The following is a 16,349-nucleotide window of genomic DNA, read 5'->3' as shown; positions in this document are numbered from 1 at the left end:
GAGGAACTTAAAGCAGCACGTCTCACTGCTGTATCGACAACCACCGTCTGACAAGCGAGTCGGGTAGAGTTGCAAGCGAGTCGGGTAGCACGAGCAAAATCGCTGATAAGGGTCAATCATGCTTCAGTACGACGCCAATGGCGTCGTAAACATGCAACACGCATTGCTGATGACCGGAAATTTGTGATATGATTGGACAAGTCATCTTTCTTCTTATTTCAAACAATAGAAAAAATAAGCCACAAGCCTTCAAAATTGGAATTATTCGCATTTTTTACCTATACAGGAGAACAAGATTGGATAATCAAACTTACAGAGGCACGTACCATGGTTCTATAATATCATACCAAATTTTTAATTTTGGCAATTTCCTATGGACCCCTCTAGAAATTTGAGAGGGGGCACGATGGCTCAGTGATAGACTGTTATCTCTGGTGTGTGGGCTCCCTGACTCGATCCCCGGCCAAGTAAGTTTGTGGTGGATAACATCGTATCTGTGGGTTTTCTCCGGATACTCTCGTTTCCTCCTACATTCTCATTCCACAAATTCTTAGACTAGAGGGAATAATCGTTGGATGTTAAAGATTTCATTTCTATTTTCGAAGGGGGTGAACCATCGTACATATTGCCAAAACTAAGTAGAAAATATGGGTGATCAACGATACTCTTGGACTGTGGTCCTTGGGCTAGGGACTTGGCCCATGAGTCAGGGATTCGGCGGTAGAAATTTTCGATGAAGTGACACCAATAGTTGTGAAGGACATTACATATTATTGTTTAATTTTCGCAAAGTATTTACATACACGAAGAGAAAAATTGAGCGCATTAAGAAGGCAACTCCGTAGATTCCGGCTAAAAGCGGCTTTTCCAGCACTGCTTCTGCAACGACAGGAGAATTGCAATCGGTTTGGGTGCAGATTTTCAATACTGCGTTGGAATCAGGTCAGTCTAGATGATGCATATGTACTCTTTATCTTCGTTCGTATGTTCCGTACAGATTTTCTAGATGCTACCTTGTTGAACCAAATTCTTTTCTCCGTGTGTTTATTTCCAGCCAGAAGAAAAATCTAGATCGTACACAAGAATGACTACTGTATAGTGTCCACACACAACCAAGCAATGTATATCAAAGTACATAAGCATAATTTTCTATATCCTGCACGTGCCGACTCGCGACAGAAGACACACATGATTTCCGTCTATCTGCGGCTGTATAGAATGTTTCTGGATAAGCAACAAACATGTGCATAGCCTGGGAACAGAAAATCCTGTATATGATACAGAATCCTGCTAAATTTAGTCTATCCGGATTTCTTAGACGGAAAATCAGCTTTTTCTTCTCAGTGTATTTCAGAAACAGTCCTTTATGTTATTTAGAAAATGTTTCAAATCGAATTATGTTTAATGGAATGGAGTTCTTAAAAAAATAAGGTAAGAAAAGTTAGGGAATTACTCCTGCTCTCCTGTTTCACAACGAAAAAGTGTATATTTTGAAGGTAAATCAAGAAGGCATGAATAACACTATATACTATATATTTCTGAACTGTACATAAATGACAGTATATAAAAGCGAAATAATTCCATCATTCTGCTTCACGATCGCTTCTAATAAAGAACAATATTCGTCCTCTTGCTTTGGTTGGTCGTTGATTCTGGAAACGAATGTAGTATTCGCAGCTGATGACATCATAAAAACAAGCCCAAGAGAGTTGAGAAGGAAGAAGTGGGGAAGTCATAAAACATCTGATCTCTCATTGCAGACGTCTTCAAAAACATCCACTTCACATAAACTTGCATAGATACGGAAGCAGAACAACGTAAGAAGGCAGTGGGAAATACATTGTCTCAGATTTCTTTATGCTCTTGCAAAAGATGTTTGCAGGTTTAGAATGAGTTCAAAGTCTCTGCTTTTGGGTTCTTAAAAATAAATCATTTCAAGCTTAGTGGTGTTTTGTTTGGTTATAATGCGTCTCACTTTTTAGATTGCAATAAGACGCAAACGATTTTGTTCGACTTTACATGCCCTTCAGTTTTTGAAATCCGAATTTAAAAACCAAGTGGAGAGTAAATATTATGCATATCATATATGAAATTTTGGTCGGTGCTGTACCAATAAAATTCGTGAAAGATTTAAAAGGAAAAAAAAGAAAGAAATAATACAACAGTGATTTGGAAAAAATACTATTTTACTTTTTCTTTACACACAATGCACTTTTGGCATTGCTCGAGCTTTGAACCCTTTGAAGGGAAGTTGTAACAATTACTAAAACTAATTGTTCCACAGGGCCGCGGTGACTCAATGGTAGAGCGTTCACCTCTCTAGTGGGTAGGGTCTCCGGTTCGATCTCAGCTCGCGCCAAGTGGACTTTGTGATGGACAAACACCGTGTACGTGGGTTTTCTCGGGGTTTTCTCATTTTCTTCATTCATCCATTTTCATCAGTCTCCTTTAGCTTACACGGCACATCAGTGGAATGTAAAACTTAAAGATTTCATGTCATTTTCATTTTAGCTGTTTCACATAAGCCTTAGCCTCGCTGTACATTAAAGTTGTAATTGTGCTTAATTTAAAGTTGTAATTGCTTACATTTAACAATTTTATTTTGCTTATTTAAACTTATTAATTATTAGATTGCTCAGCAACGTACATTCCTATATAAGTATTAATTGTTAAATCTTTAATATAATTACGGCCCTTGTTCTTCACTCTTTATTTGGCCATGTAGCTTACAAGGAGCATTACTTTCGAATGTGTTATACGTACGAATGATAACTTCAGTGATCGTTTAATTGGCATTATTGTTTTAATATAATATTTATATACATGATTTGTGGATCACTGGTTTAGACATATGTAATCTGCATCAACCGGGAACTTTCAAATTTAGTACTGAAGAAGCTTTACCTCCCGAGTTCCGTTAAAGTGTCTTTTGTTTGTGGTTTTCAATAAAACTGCTACCAATTACTCAATTTCACAATTTTTTTACCAAATCCAGATTATTTTTAGGAATGGCTTCGAGATAAGAGTTGAGGCTGTCTCGTCTCGGAAATTATATCTTTTTCTAGTCTCGTATCTCGTCACCAAAAATTGCCTTGTCTCTTAATAATTATTTTGTTAAACCTCTGAAATTTTGATTGATTGACTGATTGATTGATTGGGAGTTAATGGGGACGTCAGCGGCATGACTATATGTCCCCGTCACGATTAAAACTGCTCCAACACGGACTGCAGCACGTAAAAAAATTATCAACATCGTTAAAAATACAGAGATGGAACAAAAGTGCTGCTAAAATAAAAGGAAAATTAAAAAAAAACAAAATAACAATAAAATAATAAAGTAGATGACAATAACAATAAATGTAGTAAAAATAAAAAGGGTAGAAGAAAGATAAAACACAAGCAGCAATAAAAATACAACATACGCTTAAAAAAATCTGACAAGTGAGAGAACGTAAGCTATCGCAGATTCAGAGATAAACTGAAGTACCCAGCCAACAAAACACAAATTATCCTCCAATGCACGGGTAAATGTAGAAGGCAGTCCGTGACATTCTCTGAGATCTGAGTATTCAGGATATTCAACAAGAATATGCTGAATACTCAGTGGGACAATACACTCCTCACAATAAGGACGGATTCAACCATGCAACAAATAACTATGCGTCAGATGAGAGTGTCCGATACGCAAATGCGCCAGGAGTACTTCATCTCGACGACGGGAGCAAGAAGACGTATGCCACTCTCCTAGTTTCCTGTAATTGTTGCTTCTCCCAGGATATCTCTTTCCTCGCTATCCCACTTCAATCGATTTGGCGTACTTGGGATTTCTGATAGCAATCTGCAGTCAACTCCCGAAACAGACAGATACTTATCAATTTAATGGAAACACCTTAAAAAGTTCCAATTACCAGATTAATATGGTGTCAGACACTCTTCACCTTAACAACAGCTCTGATGTGACTTCGAACGTTCTGTGTCAAACAGGCCTTAGGCTCACTAGTATTGACAAGGTATTTTATGAAAGCCTAACACTACAAACAAGTCGAGAAGGTTATACAAGAGTATACGGCATATACCGCCTAATATCTTTATAGTTCAGCATATACTTACTTTAATTCAGGGTTAAAATGAACGCATAAGGATAGGTATAAGCTATATATAATTTTTAAATGGTCGAACGTATATCTACTAAAAATTATATAGAAAATTATTAAAATTATTAAAACTAGAACCTATGGAAAAGAAATAACAAGTGGTACCAAATAAATTTATAAGTCAATCAATATACAACAACACAAGTTTTCACTTTTACCACTTTGAAATACATCGAGACAATCATGTCTCTGCTCATCAAGTACAATCTCCGCGAAAAAAAAAGCAGCTTTTTTTTCAAGTGTTACAACCAATTTTACCATTGTAGTAATGTTACAAAGTTGTGTATATTTTTATAAGCTACTAGCAGCGTTCACCCCGCTTCGCTGCGGTCACCCCGGAACGCAATAAACTTTGTTACTTAGATAATTTTTACTTTTTCGCTTTCAAGTGATATGATAAAAACCATAGAAGATTGCAGTAAATGTTAACATTATATCGCCTGTCATTTATGTTAACCCGCCCCGCTTCGCTGCGGTCACCCCGGAAGTTTTCGCTTTCAAGTGATATGATAAAAACCATAGTAGATTGCAGTAAATGTTAACATTATATCGCCTGTCATTTATGTTAACCCGCCGAGTGACACGGTCATGCGGGTTGCATATAAATACGTTTATTTTTACCTATGATGAACTAACAAAGGATTTGTACGTTATGGACACTTGAATGGTCAATTATCTCAAGACACTGGTAATTAAAAATTAAAGTGATATGATAAAAACCATCTAGGGTCCAAATCATAATAACCCCCCAAAAATAAAAGAAATTGGTTCAGCCGTATTAGCGTGATGAGGTAACAAAGGATTTGTGCGTTCTCTTTTATATATATAGATTCGATTTTTTTGTCAAATATTCAGTTTACTTAGGCAGGAAAGCTGTGTCCGAAAGAAAAAAATAAGAGATCATACGTATTTAAAAATTAAAAAAAAAAAAAAAAACTTGAACATAAGTTGAAATGCCGTTTTATTCTGCATTAATTTAAGAATTTCTGGAGAAGAGTTTTAAACTTCCCATTTCCCTCGGTAGACCTAGGAAAACCGTAATTTTGTTTGTCTCATTAGTTTATTTTTATTATTAGAAATTGAGACAAAAAGAAATGCAAATAACTGATTGAGAGAATGAGTTGTATACTACTATATTTTTTCTATTTTCTGTTGGAAAAGTTTATTCTTTGATTCTGTTTAAAGCATCACATTAGTGGAAATTAGTCGACAACAGCTGTTAAGACTGCAAGTTCAAATCTTTATTGAACGTCGTGAGACCGCAGTTCCACCGCTCCGCTGCTACCGCTTCCCTTCTGTACTAAACACAGAGTAGTAGCCCATCACGCTCGTAGCCCTGTTGTGAACGTGGTATAATGGTGGAATGCATATACGCAAGGGGAAAAACAAGCGAATAGTCTATTTAAAATTTAAAGAAAACTTCTGGGTGGCTATAATGTTACAGGAAAGGAAATAAACGAAAGAAACGGCACGATAATTAATAATACTCTAAGTGCACAATGTTAGGTGGTTCACGTGCTGTTGTGAACTGCATAAGCTGATGCCACTGTTATGACGCTAATACTGGTTCTTGATCTGATTTTACGAGATCTATCCATCACTGTAAGAATCCGTAAAGGCTTAATTCCTGATTGAAAGGATAGATCGCGGAGAGATCGCTAATTTGGTTACATCATATAAGGTGCCGCAAAACATTGCAAAATTTGAGATGCTCCTAGTAGCTATATATTCCGACGAATATATCTGAGATGAGAAGAAAACAACAAGATTTATAGCTGCTACTGCTTACATACGTGCATTTCCTATTGTTGGTTGGATGGCGTTCTTACCTGTTTTGTACATTTCTCTGAAACATGGACATTTTTCAAAAGAAACTTTCGCAATTTCTTTCCAAATAGCTGATATCAAAGAAAAGGATGTCATTTAAAGAAAATATAAAATAATTTTGTAGAAGGATGAACCGAACGGATATATCATTCGATTTTACCTTTCTGTTCGTGTTTCGTTCTTCTACAAATGCAAAAGTTAATTTATTGTATTTCAGAAATTTCATTCCAGTTTCAATGTTTTTGACTATTTATGCATAAATGCTTCCATTGTTATGCTGTATAACTTTAATTCATGTAGAATTTAAACCTACATACCTAGTTAAATCATACCTGAAAAGTACATACCTAGTTAATTAGGAAATATCTTAAGTCAAAATGGAGATAGTGAAGTAATTACTTCCAAATGCATATATAGAATCGAGTATTTGAATACGTAACTATTCTATTCTACAGAATCAACAGTACCCAGGTAGTATCAGCTTGTAAATTAGTAATTCATATTTCTAGATGTAATTGAGTTATGTTTTCCAAAATTGTTGGTCTCGTCGATATAGTCACTTACCCAGTGAATGTTGTACATGGAAGTGTTCATCTGGCTGATTTGTACAATAATAACAGTTATCATCCTCATCATCATTAGCATTCTGAAGTTAATGAAAGATTATTTTTCGCAAATTGAAAGGCTCTCATGTACCATGGTCCGGAGCTAACGTTTTCGCCTTGACCCAACACTTATCCGTTTTAATTCGCTTTAAATTTACAAAAGTTTAATCGAAATGTTGCTGCAATTCTGGAACGACACTAGACATATGTGCCTGCATTCCACAGGGTGATATTTTAAAATCTCACGGATTTCATTTAGGTCTCGAATTTATAATTGGAGTTCGATTTTCATGTAGTTTGTGGCAAAAGATCAAGGAAAGATGGGAGACTTATGGAACCATGCTTATTGGTTTAAACTCACCTGGGATAATATCGACCACGCCTTAAGAAAAACAGCAAATATTCGCTAGTGTATCTCATAATTGGAATAAGATTTTGCATTTCTGAAGCGAAATTGCAGAATACAAATTAAGTGTTAGTGAGAATACAAACTAAGTGTTAGTGGTAACACCCATAAATCACATAGTGAATAGCTAGCTATAGCTGGTGTCCTGTGACAAATGACGGAGAGATTTCTTGGGCGACCTAGGGACCTAAGCGACCTAAGGCGATCACTGACATTTTCCATAACATCCGCCTGCGGGGTTCCATGCTTACCTGTCTTACTCAGGAGCAATCCTGTTTCTTCCAATTTATTTACTAGCGACCATATTATGTTCCTCTCTGGAGCAGAACGTGAGGCAAATTTGTTTCTAAATGCCCTTTGCGTAGCGACAACAGATTCCGTTCTCCATAAACTTTTAACGATAAACTCACGTTGCTCCAAAGAGCACACTATTCTCACTATGTTCTGATCATACACAGTAGCACAGAACTGTACAGCACAATTCCCAATACAACGGCTCAGTTTCCTGTTTCTTATTGACCTTTGCGAGGTTGCTATCTTACTAAGAAAACTCAAATCTCCATACCGCACTGCACTTCCTTTCAGTTGTAAGGCACACTGGCGAATATTTGCTGTTTTCCTTAAGGCGTTGCCGATATTACCGCGGATGAAATTAAACCAGTAAACATAGTTCCATAAATATCCCATCCTACCTTGATCATTTGCTACAAACTGCATGAAAATCGGACTTCATTTAGAAATTCTAGTTCCAAATGAAATCCGTGATTTTTTTTAAATACCCTGTACATGTTATGACTAGATTTTTGAGCATAGTTATTTTACTTCTTCAGCTTTGGAAAATTCTATGGGAAAAAGTTGTTCATAGATTAAAACATATAGGCCTACCAATCGATAAATTTCAGAACAAAAATTACTATGTGTATACGATTTGCAGATGATATGGCGCTTGTTGCGAACCCTGAAGGGAAAATCAATAAGATGTTAGAAAATTTAGGAAGGGCTTTGAAGAATATGAGATGAAAATAAATGTTAGAAAGAAAACAAAACATAATAATTGGAACGAGGCCGTCGGTGACAAATATAGAAGTAGAAGGGGAGAAAATAGAATAGGTATCTAGTTTTCGATACGTTGGTGGCATTATCAGTGATGTTATAAAGAGTTAAGGTGAAACAAAAGCAAGGATGGGAAAGGCGAAAGAAGCCTTTAGGAGGAAGAAAATACTATGTTGTGGGACCTTAAAATAATAAAGAGTTGAGAAAAACTCACAAAATGCTTCGTGTGGAGTGTTGCATTGTATGAGCCAGAAACATGGACATTAGGCAAAAATGATGAAAAACGACTCAAAGCTTTCGAAATGTAGGTGTGAAGAAGAATGGAGAAAATTAACTGACTCGAGTGCGTTAGAAATGGTGAGGGAGAAAAGAACAATTTTAGATATTATTAAGAAGAGGAAGAGAAACTGATTGGGGCATTGGCTAAAAAGGAATTTATTATGAGGGACGTGCTAGAGGTTATGGTGGCAGGAAAGAGAGAGAGGTGCAAAGTGGATTAAAATTAATGAACGATACCAAAACAGAAAAATCGTACGTGAAGAGGAAGAGGTTATCTGAAAACCATAGAGCATGGAAGCTTCTCAGTTGCGGCAAGTGACCTGACTATAATGGCAGAATACCTTTATCGATGATGATGAATAAAAGTATGATGAGTGTAACTTCTCATGCGTAATTGTCGAGAAAATTGAGTTTTTGTAACCATAAAAGTTGATGTATTATAACCACCATTTATTAAGATGAAACTGACACTCAAGTATACCCTGATCAACCTTTACATTATGACACAAGCAAGGTGACAAAAAATACATTAATAAGATGCAGCTCAAAATTATGAATAAAATATAAATTATTGTTTAACCTATACTATTGTCCAAAGATAGAGCAGACAGAGCACATACATCAATAGATAGAGCACATCGAGGTCAATAAAATACAGTGTGTCCGTAAAATTGCGCAACCCAAAGTTTGATTACGTACATCTTTTCAACCAAGAAAGATAAAGACCCGAGACTTGAAACAAATGTAAGCGTGTTTTATGTAGATATTTTTGAGATCATTACCAATGTTGGAATTTGTAACGTTTTTGTGTAGTACCGAAAGAAAGTACCGAAAGTGTAAAATAAAAAATGTACAAAATGAAGAAAATTAATATTCAGTTGCGGTAAACTGATTTCCTGTGGGTGAATCCCTGTGTATAGTGCAGTATGCATCAACATTTATCAATTGATGCGAAAATGTGACAAAGTTCATGCAGTGTTGCAATGTAAAGTGACTATTTAATGCAAGTCCATAAAATGGGTATTTTTGACAAAAACGCGGTCTCTGTCAATACTGTTGTTGTAAAATTACTGCAACAGGTGTGTTTTAGGTTAATTAATGATAAGAAATGAGAATTTCTACATAATTGATAATCTGAGTTTTATGCAAAAATTTTCGATAGAACAATTACCTACAGCTGGAAATCCTGGAATCCTCGTGGTAGAAGAAGGGCGCTTTACAGCAAAGGTTAGGGTAATGTTTTGGTGATCACATCATCTCCAAAAAATTTTTGGTCTTCCCGTACTCCGAACTTAACATCACTTGACTTCTTTTTATGGGGTTACCTAAAAAGTATGGTGTACAAGAATAACCTCAAGACCATTGAGAAACTGAAGACGAACACTGAAACAAAAATTAAATCAATCACCAGGAACACTTTTAGAAAGGCGTCAAGAAACACGGTGAAGCTTGTAAATTTGTTTACGAAAACGCTGCAGCCTTCCTGTAAAGCGCCCTTCTCTTTCCACGAGGATTCTAGGGTTGCCAGCTGAGAGTATTTTTATCACAAATTCTTGCACAAAAAATCAGGTTATCAATTATGTGCACATTTTCATTGGTTATCATTCATTAACCTAAAACACATCTATTGCAGTAATTTTACAACAGTGTTGGCAGGGACAGCGCTTCTGTCAAAAATCACCCATTTTGCGGACTTAAATTAAATAACCTTTTTACATAGCAACAATGCATCAACTTTGTCATATTTTCACACCAATTGATAAATGTTGATGCATTCTGCACATATACACAGGATTCACCCGCAGGAAATTAGCTTTCAGCAACTGAATATTGATTTTCTTCATTTGTTTCTCTTCCGGTACTTTCCTCCGTTACTACACAAAAACGTTACAAATTCCAACATTGGTCATGATCTCGAAAATATCTACATAGAACACGCTTACATTTGTTTTAAGTCTCAGGTCTTTATCGTTCTTGGTTGAAAAGATGTACGCAATCAAGCTTTGGGTTGCGTAACTATACCATATAAATTACCATGCTTGAGGATGAATTGTCATGCGTAGTTTTCTAGAAAATAGAGAGAAAATGATTATATTAAAACGTATGTCGTTCGTTGTCTATAATAATTTATAGTTTGGTTCTAGTTAAAAAGATAGTTTATTTGATTACGTACTGTATATGTAAATAAAATACATTACCATTACGTAGCAGATTGTATGTACCTCTCCTAACGTCGACATACATAATTCTAACAGTAACCAGGGGCGCATCCACGGGGACAGCAGGGTCCAGACCTCCCCCCAAATAATTTCTAACTCAATTAACATTTTGAGTCTTTCTTAACAGAACTATACTTGTTTAACAGAGAAATAATTAATGTAGGCTAAAGATTTGATTTTATGCCTTCTGTAGTATTTCTTTCCTTATAAAAATAATGCAGGGTGCACGGTGGTTCAGTGGTAAAGCGCTTACCTCTCGTCCGTAGGGTCTCTCGGTCTATACCCGGCCAAGTAAGTTTGTAGCAGACAACATCGTGTCCGTGGGTTTTCTCAGGGTACTCCCGTTTCCTCCCACTTTCTCATTCCACCAACTCTTCCATCATCATTCATTTAACCTAAAGGGCATAATCGTGGAACGTTAAACTCAAGGTTTCGTTTCATTTTCTTAAATAGAAAAATATCAGTTCTATCATTTTTTTTCTATATATATAAGTGGCAGTAATTAACAATTACTTATCGTCTTTTCGGGTGCAGAATAAGACAGGTTCTACGTATATTACATAGACATATTGGACTCCCTTCGAAAAAAAAAATTGGGACCCCTCCCAGCAAACATTTCTGGGTGCACGCCTGACAGTAACATGTATACTCCTAACAGTGACACACAACTTGCAAAAATCAATAGTAAAATAGTGCATAAGCTTAGATGACAAGTATGGGTGACTGTCTTGGCGAACAAGGACAAGATTTTCCAAGCCAACCCAATTTGCATTTTAGGGCCAATAAAAGTGCCGTGAAAGGAAATTTACCATAAGAACAGTACTTTTTCAGTTACATCTAAACTTTTTCTTCTTTTTTTTTTTTGTAAGGGAGATATCTTCTTCACTTTCACCAGTAATTATAGTTCATAAAGAGCAATTTCAAAACACTTCCCCAAAATTAGTACCTTATTAACGGTAGTTAATGAACACTTGTAAGGGTTCATCAAATCGCCCTATTCGTGTGAAAATGAGAATGTTAGGGAAGCTTCAATTGCCTCGAAGAATATTAGAAACGTTCTTGTTTTTTAAAAAATAATATTTTTACCTGTTGTCTTAATGTTCTGCACGCGTGTCGAAACTTCAGTTGCGTTTCAGCAATGCCTCCCTTGAGAGCGCTCTAATGAAAATCCCCAGAAGAGTTTAATGTATAGTTCTATAAGTAACACGTTCCTGTCTAAATGGCACTACACACAAAGGAAGACTGAGGTTTTGGATCCTACTAGAGGTAGATGCTTGGACTTGTGGTTTAATTGCTATTGTGTTCTGTATCAAAATTATTTAAAATTTACTGCATTTTCTTTCACGGAGAGGATTCAAATAGCAGATCAAAGATTCTGTTTTGCTGAAATTTGTTGATTTGCTTTTAAAGCAGTCCTTTTAAAGTGAATGAACCAACATTACTTTAAAAAGAACGATCTTTGCCATCTCCTAAGTCCCGATCGTTTTACTTGTAATTAATAAAGATGTTACGAATGATTTCTCCAATACAAGAAACAACGTCTAACAGCTACATTATTTATAGATGATATTATAGAAGGTCGACCGGGATTTATATTCGACCGATATCTAAAATGTACTTATCCTAGGAAAAGTTGTACCTACCCACCGATTATGCTCTGGCGGGCCACTAGCATTATGGTTTCTCATCCGACATCGCAGTTTCCAGTGCGACAAACTACATTTCTTTTCCCGCTGCAGGTTTTCTATAGAGCAATGAGGGGATGTTTTAGACGTTGTTTCAAATGTACAGAAATCCATTGGGCTGGCGTTAGGACCTTTGGCAGAAATATCAGGAAAGTGAATAATACAGATTTCCTTTTCCTGTTTCATACCATGATAAAACCGAAAAGTATATGCAGATGCTTTATCCATGTGAATCCGCACCTAGTTCTTGTTAGCTAAATATAATCAGAGGAAGAGTGTCCCTCCTGATTGCTATAACTCCAGTACTTTCGTTTTCATGAACTCCTACAATATATGCAACCCAACATACACGCAAACATTTCAACCAGAAGACGACATTTGGGAAACCTATGGAGCGGGTTCTTATGTAGATGATGCACGAGAAATTTCTCAATTTTAAGATTAATCTTTATTACTTGGAACGTGTTGTCCAATGAGTGCCATTATATTAATAACATTATAATTAGTTATGTGTATAATGTATTATTTTACTACATACTGCGTGTCAGAAGAAAAAACTGCTCATACATGCGTTAGCAAATGGTTGAAATTAACTAAAAAATATCAATTTATCAATTCTTGAACAATTGAAGAAAATAAGTTTGTAAATTTTTGTCTTCATTCATGCTGCTAGTCCAATTCCCCTCATTCCCCCATTCGAGCATTTCTTTTCTTACCCAAAGATCTTGCATACCACACCGAGTATAGATTAAAATTGCAATTGAAGCATATTAAAATTTCGGACCTGCGGAAATTTGAGCTCAGACCGCCTGGGTAACTAAAGCGGTAACCAGTTATCTACGCTGATAAGTTACTTGCTGTTAGCTGCAAGTACTACTAGCTTACTAGTTTCATTTACTGTTAGTTAATGGAAAACCTTTAATGTAACTAATTCAGGCACTAAGACCTGTATGAAAAAACGATCATTAATTGAGTTACTCATCATTTCCTTTAACTCAGAAACAGGTCAAATAGACCGTCCTCAATGAAGAAACCATTTCCCAATTTGAAGCTGAGGTTTTAATGTTGGTTCCGCATCCTAGGCAGAAGAGGTCAGACGTTATTTTGATATGTCTTAAATTTTATCAAGATGTGTCAGAATATTAGTTAGGTTTCGAGATATTTAAAAGTAAAATATGCGAAGTAAACGTATGTCCTCTGTAAATAGTAATTTGTCAGGTTTACATGAACGATTTGTAGAGAAGTGGTATCGTACGAAATTGTCAAGCGGCAGATTCGGATTCGAGTCCCCATTCTATCAATTAATTTCCTTCATAAAATTTTGTTTCGGTAATTCTATTAGTTACTTTATTATTATTATTATTATTATTATTATTATTATTATTATTATTATTATTATTATTATTATTATTATTAGTAGTAGTAGTAGTAGTAGTAGTAGTAGTAGTAGTAGTAGTAGTAGTAGTAGTAGAAGAAGAAGAAGAAGAAGAAGAAGAAGAAGGAGAAGAAGTATTTTTAACGATCATTTCAAACTCCCATTAATTCACGAAATCAAACTATTTTACATATTGATTGTGAGGTAAAATAAATTTCATTTCCTCGGTCTAGCAAACAAACAGCCACGAGTTCATCTTTCATCTTCCTATACATTTTTCGTATTTCCTTTCGTATTATTTTGGTATGTCTTTTTTCACGGATTTTCATTGATTATGAGAACAGAGGAATTTATCGACCAGATCACTGTTGCACATACAGACTTTTTTATGTGCAGTTGTTTATCAAATTTCGTTTAGAGACGTCAGAGTAACGTGTATTACCTTACGGCCTCTAGTGACAATACGTAAGTGCAGTTGTAGTAGCGAGCGGGAGACTACGAATATACACAGACACACACTGTTACAGTTCGAGTTTAGTGTGAGTGCTGTGAGCGGGAAGTTGCTGTTCTGTAGGAAGCAGTCGTATGCAACTATCGTCGAGTGCGGTCAACACAGATCGTGTACCTCTCTAACACATAAGTGAGTTTAATATTAAGTGAAGTATAATTACGTGCTCCGGTGTAAGTTTTATAGCTACTGGAAGTTAGTGCTGCAGGAAGTTGGGACGTGTATGTCGAATTAATATTGGACTCCAGCCTGTGCACAGAACTGACAGACAGTGTGAAAATCCGTCGAATCTTCTAGAAGATAGGAAGATCAAGGGGAGCAGTTACCTATAAGTGAAGTATTATTTTTTTATTATTATTATTATCCAAGACGACGAAGGGAAACCACGCTTGCGGAAACTGAAGTAAGACACTCAAGTATTTTATTTAATGTTTTTGTCGTAAAATTTTCAACAATCACGAATATTTTTCAGCTGATGTCAATATCCTTTCCAATGTTCTTTTGTAATATTCTTCTCAAACTAGGAGTGTTATATTAAACAAAAATAAAATATACGTCTTCTATCTTTGTCTCCTGTGTTTCTACATTGTGATTTTTATCTCAACTTTTGCAGTCTTAATAATATTCCCAAATTCTGTCCACTCACCTCTCTTTTATAATAGCAATCATATTTTGGTAAGAGTACATAGAACACTTTAATATTTTGATGTGTAACAAAGATCTGAATCGGTTAAAGAAATTTGTTTCTTTGATTCACACTATTCCTTATAAGGGTTAGAATATAGGGCTTTTAAAAGACAACTAAAGAGTCAAATTTCTGTACAAGATTGTGCATACATATATTAACTGCCCTATTTATATTCTACTTTCAAGTTGTTTTAAGTTAAAAGAACTATGTCCAACATTACATATTATTTGCCTAGTGAAGGTACAGAGTCCTACAGACAAGATATTTTTAGATACTTCTATAGGTATTACATGGCCGATATTTTCCAATACCTTTCTAAGTGTGCTATAAACTCTCCTCTTGAATGTGTGGCAACCAGTCACCAATACGTTATGATCCGATTTACTGTAATATAATGAAAGTGCTTTCTTTTAATTAGTGACAAGTGCTGTCAACGAGAAAAAGTTTCTCGTTCAAAGCTACAGCACTTAACGAGAAAAAGTATCATCAAAATCCAGTATTTTTAACGATAAACTACTCAACTTTTAAACTTAATTTTACAGCTTATAGTCTCAAGTAATTTTCTTTTGCAGCCAAAAGACAAGAAAGAGAGGATCACTGTTTGCTGCCGCGTTTGGCAAGAATTCCTCCCTATCCAAAGTGAAGAACGTCCATTCTTGGTTTCATCCAAAAGGATTTGGCTATTTCCCAAATCCACAAAAAGGACCACATTAAGGCTTCCAAAGAGCAAATTACTTAGGACTTTCCTCCTGTCTGGTCAATGGACTTGTAAACCGCGGATCTCTGCTGTTCTTGCTGTCTTATTGTATTATTACGTACATCTTTATTTTAGTCGAATTAACAATTTAACAAGCCATGCGTAAAGTTAATATTCCTTAAAAGATTGTTATGAAGAAACTTTTTTTTTAAATAAAGAAAATGTATTAAAAACGGTACCTCAAACTTACTTTTCTCGTTTCCCCCTCACCAAATTGATAATCTGTCGTATATTCTTCCGGTGTATACATCCCTCTTCTGGTATAGGGTTCACAAGTGAATCTCTAGGGAACGCAACGCCAAAATGGCTGAACAGGAATATTTCATGTACTGTTGGAATTCTCTCTAGTTGCAGAACTTGCAAAAATAAAAGTCTAAATCTCTCAGGAATCAGCGTTTCCGGAAAAGTATATCCTCGCTCTCTCTTCCCCTTTTTCTCTACATACTCCCCTGTTCCCTTCCAGCAGTAAGTAACCTCCCGCAACCCTCTTCCTATACCATAAAGCACAACCCAATCCTAAGTACTTGTTACACTATCCCTTGTTCCTGGCTCTGCTTTTTTTTCTCCCTTCCCTCGCCGGATGTGGACGAGAACCGCAGAGTTTGAATTTTGGATACAGATTTCATTATGATCCTGATCCTTCCAGAAAGCCCGCCTTTGCCTTGTCTAGTGACCAAAGATTCAAGAAAACAAGAGTCTTCTAATGGAATAAGGACTTTGATGGATTGTTCGATGATGCAAAAGTAGATCTGGATAGAAAAAGAAATTGGAGCGGACTACTGCGATCGTTTTC

General features: G+C 35.9%; 1 protein-coding gene across 6 annotated transcripts in view; it reads right to left on the bottom strand.

The window, feature by feature from the left end:
* The window catches only part of Mp (collagen XV/XVIII-type protein multiplexin), a 1,211,252-nt gene that overhangs the window by 796,746 nt on the left and 398,157 nt on the right, over positions 1 to 16,349 (bottom strand). The window lies entirely within an intron of this gene.

The sequence above is a fragment of the Thermobia domestica genome, chromosome 18 (assembly GCF_964235325.1).
Source record: "Thermobia domestica chromosome 18, izTheDome1.hap1.1, whole genome shotgun sequence".
Lineage (NCBI taxonomy): Eukaryota > Metazoa > Arthropoda > Insecta > Zygentoma > Lepismatidae > Thermobia > Thermobia domestica.
This window is presented reverse-complemented; position numbering and strand designations above follow the sequence as displayed.